This window comes from Pteronotus mesoamericanus, unplaced genomic scaffold (assembly GCF_021234165.1).
Source record: "Pteronotus mesoamericanus isolate MK-2021 breed Mesoamerican mustached bat unplaced genomic scaffold, CSHL_Meso_final contig_164, whole genome shotgun sequence".
Classification (NCBI taxonomy): Eukaryota; Metazoa; Chordata; class Mammalia; order Chiroptera; family Mormoopidae; genus Pteronotus; species Pteronotus mesoamericanus.
In genome coordinates, this window is record NW_026555065.1 from 20,353,512 (window position 1) to 20,359,810 (window position 6,299).

Below are 6,299 nucleotides of genomic sequence, written 5' to 3' on the forward strand. Positions count from 1 at the left end.
TTCTTTGTCAAAATCCATTTCCGGACTCAGCTGGAGAGCTGGGACAGTCTTTCCCTTGTTACTCCATATGTCCCATGCTCTGAGAAGGCAGAGGAGACCCCTCCAGCTCAAGCCTCCTCGGGTTGTGGCAGACCAGATGGGAAGGAGACGGTCCCTGCTGTATGACAGCTGTGTGGGTGAAGAGATACAACAGCAGTTTCCTCAGATAGGTCCCCATGTCTGGTTTTCTTCCACGAAATCAATGTATTGCTTTGGTATTTTCTTGGCCTAGGCATCTGAGGGAGGACGGGGTGGGGATGTGAAAACAGGGCTGAGTGAGGACATCCTGAGAGCCCAGTTCAGTTGTGATGCCTAGAACCTGGCCAGCCCAAGTGCCTCAATTCAGCCTCTGAGGTCTTTTCCCTCCTTCTCCATCTCCAACCTCTTCTGCTCCTAGAGGGTCAGGAATCCAGAGAAACAAAGATATCTCTCCAGCCATGCTGATCCTGGTGTCAGCCAGTAATGCCCACTGTCTGAGCCACTGGAGCAGCCCTGGGACTCTGGGAGCAAGGGAGTCCAGCCCTGGGCCAGACATCCAGAACTCCTTCTCAGTTCCCCACTTCCATAGGAGCAGGGCAACCAGCTGTCTTGATTTACCCAGGACTCTCCCAGTTTTAGCACCAAAAGTTTTTTACCCTTGGAAACCCCTCACTCCCAGGCAAATTGGGGAATCACCTTACAAAATCAATTGGTCACCTTACACAGGATGTCACCTCCAATTTTAGCTTTTAAGGCCCTTCCTGCCCTAGCTGGTGTGGCTCAGTGGATTGAGCACCGTCCTGTGAACCAAAGGGTCTCCAGTTCGATTCCCAGCATAGGGCATATGCCTGGGTTGCCGGCCATGTCCCCAGCAGGAGGTGCGCGAAATGCAATGACACATTGAAGTTTCTCTCCCTTCCCCTCTCTAAAAATAAATAAATAAAATCTTAAAAAAAAAAAAAGACCCTTCATTTTCCTTCTTCAACTGGATCTTTCCTAAAAACTTGAGCTTTAAATTTTTAAAAATTTTAGTATAATTTGCATACAGCAAAGTGTATAAATCTTAAAGTTACCGTGTATGTGTTACCACTACATTTACATTGTCCCAGAAACCTCCCTTGCATTCCTTCCAGTCAGTCTCCCCAACCCCTAGAAGCAACAACTGCTGTGATTTCTCCAGATTAGTTTTGCTTACACTAAATGTACTCCTTTGACCCTGACTTTTTTCACACAACACAATGTCTTTGTGATTCATCCATATTGTTGTATGTATCAGTAGTTTGCTCATTTTTATTGCTGAGTTGTATTCCATTCTAGGGCTGTATCATAGTTCGTTTATCCATTCTTCTGGTGGTGGACATTTGGATTGTTTTTAGTTTTTTTTAAATTAGGAATAAAGCTGCTATCTACATTCTTCTACCTGTTTTTTTGGTGGAAATGATGCACTCATTCCTCTTGGGTCTATGAGGTCTGCCCAGAAAAAGTCCGAACATTGTTAGTATAATGAAAATGGTTTGCATGACATCTGTGTAAGCTGGCAGGCAAGGAAAGTGGACTGGAATGTGTATGTGTAAACAATGATGACTTCGCTGTGTAGTCAGTGGGGGTGGTAGACACCAGTTGAGTGAGCATGTGCACTCTGTGGCTGTTGCATTCAAAATGACTGAGTGAGTAGATCGATGAATCTGCATCAAATTTTGCATTAAGCCCTGGCTGGTGTGGCTCAGTGGATTGAGTGCCAGCCTGTGGACCAAAGGGTTACCAGTTCGATTCCCAGTCAGGGCACATGCCTGGGTTTTGGGCCAGGTCTACAGTGGGGGACACATGAGAGGCAACCACACATTGTTTCTCTCCCTCTCTTTTTCCCTCCCTTCTCTTCTGTCTAAAAAATAAATAGATAAAATCTTTAGAAAATTTCTTTTGCATTAAGCTTGAACATTCCTCCAAGGAAGCTATTTGGATCATTCAGAAAGCTGCAGCTATGGGCAACTGATGCCTGGCAGCTTCATTGCCACAATGTGCCCCCTCATGCATCATGTCTTGTGCAGAGTTTTTTAGTGAAACATCAAATCACCCAGGTGACTCAGCCCCCTTAGAGCCCAGTTTTGGTGACCTGCGACTTCTGGCTTTTCCCAATACTAAAATCATCTTTGAAAGGGGAGAGACTTCAGACCATTTATGAGATTCAGGAAAATCCGACAGGGCAGCTGATGGTGACTGGGAGAACTGTGTGAGGTCCCAAGATGCCTACTTTGAAGGGGACAGAGGCATCATTATCCTATGTGAAATGTTTCTTGTATCTTCTTCAGTAAGTGTCTCTATTTTTCATAGTACATGGCTGGATACCTTCTGGACAGACTATATCTAGGAATGAAATTGCTGAGTTATGGAGTTCTCCAGTCAATGGGACCTTGTCGCAGGGAGTTTCAGGCCATCTCCACATCCTTGCCCCAGGCCCCTTGCCCCTGTCCTCATTGGTCCTACCCTACCTCTTCTGATTGGCCTCATGCCTTTGGCTCCCAGCCCTCTATATTAAAGAAATCTTTCCTGGCTGGTGTGGCTCAGTGGATTGAGCGCTGACCTGCAAACCAAAAGGTTGCTGGTTTGATTTCCAGTCAGGGCACATGACTGGATTGTGGACCAGGGTCCTAGTTGGGGGCACACGAGAGGCAATTGATCAATGTAGCTCTAGCACATTGATGTTTCTCTCCCTCTCTTTATCCCTCCCTTCCCCTCTCTCTAAAAATAAATAAATAATATCTTTTTTTTTTTTTTTTAAATAAAGGCATTTCTGACAGAACTAGAAGGGTGCTAGATCAGGAACTAAGAGGCCTGGATTCTAATGTCAATTTTACCCTCATGTAGTTACAAAGAAAAATCCCTTACCTTCTCTGAGTCTGGTTCCTTATCTATTAAATTGTCTGTGTGGATCTTAGGAAGCCAGATAATGATACTGGCCCAGGAAATTATACAGATGGGGAAATGTAGGAGTCGTATGCTGATAGCAGCCTATTGACAACCAGTGTAGTGGTTGAACCAGTCCTTGGGATTCTTATTGTGATTGTAAGATGCCCTCAACAATAACCATCAGGGAACTTTGAAAGAGAGAGTGTTCAGTACTTAACAGGCCCTGGAAGTTACATGGCACACCTGGGGCCACACGGTGAGGCCATGGGTAGGGAGAGGGGAGCCTAGGGTTGTTTTTATTAGGGTCAAGTGGTAGCCCAGGGTTTCACAGGCTTATGTTTGGTGAACTTAAAACATAAGAGTGGGAATTTAAAGTGCCAGAAGAGAAAAAAAAGTGGCCCAAATCTAACCCATCAGTGCCTTCTTTATTCCTTCTAAAGACCACTTAAAATATTTATCTGTCCCATCCTAATTCATCTCTCCTTGCTAGGCTACAGTATGTTGTTAACATGGCTGTCATGATTACCTGTAACATTCTCTACTCACTCCTACCCTCTGCCCTGCTAGGGTCTGAGTGAGGGTCTCTTGAATACTCCATGATCACTCTTGCCCAAATGCCAGACAATGCCAAGTGCATGTCCCATTAGACAGAGGAAGTTGCCATCATGATCTTGAGTAGCCTCAGGTGGCACTTGGCCTGACTGGCTTCTGTCCTGACTCCGCACCCTAGCCAGGTTCTAGATAGAGACATTCATTTATGCTATCAGGCTGCTCTGTCTAACCTTGCCCAGATTCCCACTCATTGCTGTTATAAAAGTTAAGGACTTACAGGGAGAGTAAAAGTGTCTTCAGGCTGGGCAATCATGAGGACCCTCAACTGGCCCCACTCTTCTCGGGCCTTTGTGAGTAACTCTTCTGGGAAGTGGATTGGAAGGCAGGATCAGGCAGCCATCAGCTAACATGCTTTTGGATTGGGAAAATGCTGTCACTAGCAGCACAAATGGGTGTAGAGGAGAGGTCAGTTAGATTCTGGAAAATATGTAAACAAGGAAGGCCACAAAATATTTCAGTGAAGGAGGACCATGGACGGGTGACTCAGAGGAATTTCCTGGGAATTTTTTAATATTACTGTGAAAGAAAACAAACTTCCTCTATCTCAGATCACAGATGTTGGTCTCAGGCACAGGGAGAATGCCCAACCGAAGCCTGCGCCACAGAGATAGAGAATAGGATGAGAATAGAACAGGGATGGAGAAGGAATCAGATGGGATTGGGTGGTGATGGGATTGAGGGTGGAGAAAAGGAGGATGAGGCTGGATAGAAGGACTTCTTCGGTGGGTGGGTGGGAAGGATGTGGATGAGGATAGGGAGGTGCTGAGGCTGAGCTCTGTAAGAGGGGAACGAAGACTAGATTTTTGCCTATTTTTCCAACTTTTCAGACCCAGCTTCTGCCCCAAATGAGAAGGGAGAAAGTTGACAAGATGTGCCACTTTTCCCACCCAATTGCTAAGGATTTTTGAGTAGAAGAAGCCAATCTAGCATAGTAATTAAAAGTAAGGGCTATTGCCTCAAATTGCGTTTGAGTCCCAGCTGAGTGACATTGACAGACAAAGGAAACTCTCGGTGCCTGTTTGTTCTTCCATAAAATGGGGCTGACAGGAATATCTGCTTCAAAGAATTTGGGAAAATCCAATACTATAATTCAGTTGAATGCAGGAAATATGTGCTGACTGTCTAGTATGTCCTAGCCACTGGCCCATTTCCTATAAACTTACGTGTTAGTTGGAGCAAACAGACAAGAAATAAATAAATAATAAGGTAATTCCAGGTCATGATAAAGAGCCTTGTAGATAATAAAATAGAATATGTAACACGCTAGTGAGTGATGAAGGGGGACCCTTTAGATAAGGTTATTAATGGAAGGCCCTAAGAAGGTGACTATAAGATTTTAACAACTAATGCACACAGGGCTTGCTGTGTGTCCAGTACTATTGTAAGTGCTTTAGATATATTCACTCAGTTTTTAGAACAATCTATGAGGTAAGTGCTACCCTTTCTCCACATTTTACAGATAAGGAGGGTGAAAAGGGTTTCCAGAACCAATCCATGTATGTGGAAGCTTCCCCACACCAACAAGTGCCAACTCAATTTTGACATTATCTACCCAGAGGTAGGAATCAGATTTCACAGGCTAAGGGCTCAGGCCCACAAGACTGCCCTCTACTTCAGATGCCAGTCTCAAGTCCAGGGTGTTACCTGTGTTTCTGACTGACTGGCTATAAACCAGAAGTTCCCAATACTTGCTCCCTGAGTTCCTTTAATTTGCTGGAGTGGCTCATAGAACTCAGGAAAACCCATTTACTCACTAGATTGCTGATTTATTACAAAGGGTATTAAAAGATATACATGAACAGTCAGATAAAGAGATACATAGAGCAAGATCCCAAATAAAAGAAATCCTGTCTTTGTGAAGCCTGGGCTGGCAAGGTGGCGCGTGGAAGAACTCTGATTGGCCGCTGTGGCAGCTCTCCAATAAAAACAGCCAATGAGTTGTCCGTTGGGTTTTTAGAGAGGCTCCATTACATAGTCACGATTGATTAAGTCACTGGCCATTGGCCGTTGAACTCAATCTTCAGTCCCTTTCATGCCCCTGGCTGTCAGAGGTTGGAAGCAGGGGGTGAAACTGCAAGTTGCAAGGCTTTTGGGATCTCTGTTCCAGAGCCCAGAATTGGGGATAAAGACTATATATATATATTTCTTATTGCATATCGCAATATCACAGAAGTTGTAGCACAAAGAGACTTAAACAACTTGCCCAGAGTTACCAGAATGTGAGAGGACTTGATTTGATGCCAGTTTTTTTTTTCTTAATTTTAAAAAATTTACTAATTTTAGAGAGGGGAAAGGAGAGAAAGAAACATTGATTCGTTGTTCCACCTGTCAATGCATTCATTGGTTGCTTTCTGAATGTGCCTTGACCTGGGATTGAACCCCCAGCCTGGAGGTATGAGGATGACCTGCTAACCAATGAAGATAGCTGGCCATGGCTGACACCAGGAAGTTTTAACTAGAGACCATGCCCTTAATTACCACTTTATCTTACCTCTCAAAAGCAAATTGCAATTCTTCAGGCAAAGATAATGTATGGAGAGCCCTCAACTGTATCTGGCATCTAGTAATGTTGTTATTGTTATTATTATTACTATTACTAAGAGCAGCTGAGGCTCTGGATGGCAGAGCTCCATATTCTAAGGAGTTTGGAATATTTCGAGCTTGATGTTAAGTGACTCGATCCTAGTGCAGACCTGCTCTCTGCTGATCACCAACCTCCCCATCATGACCTATCTCCCAAAAAGAAGGAGAAGGAAGCCTGC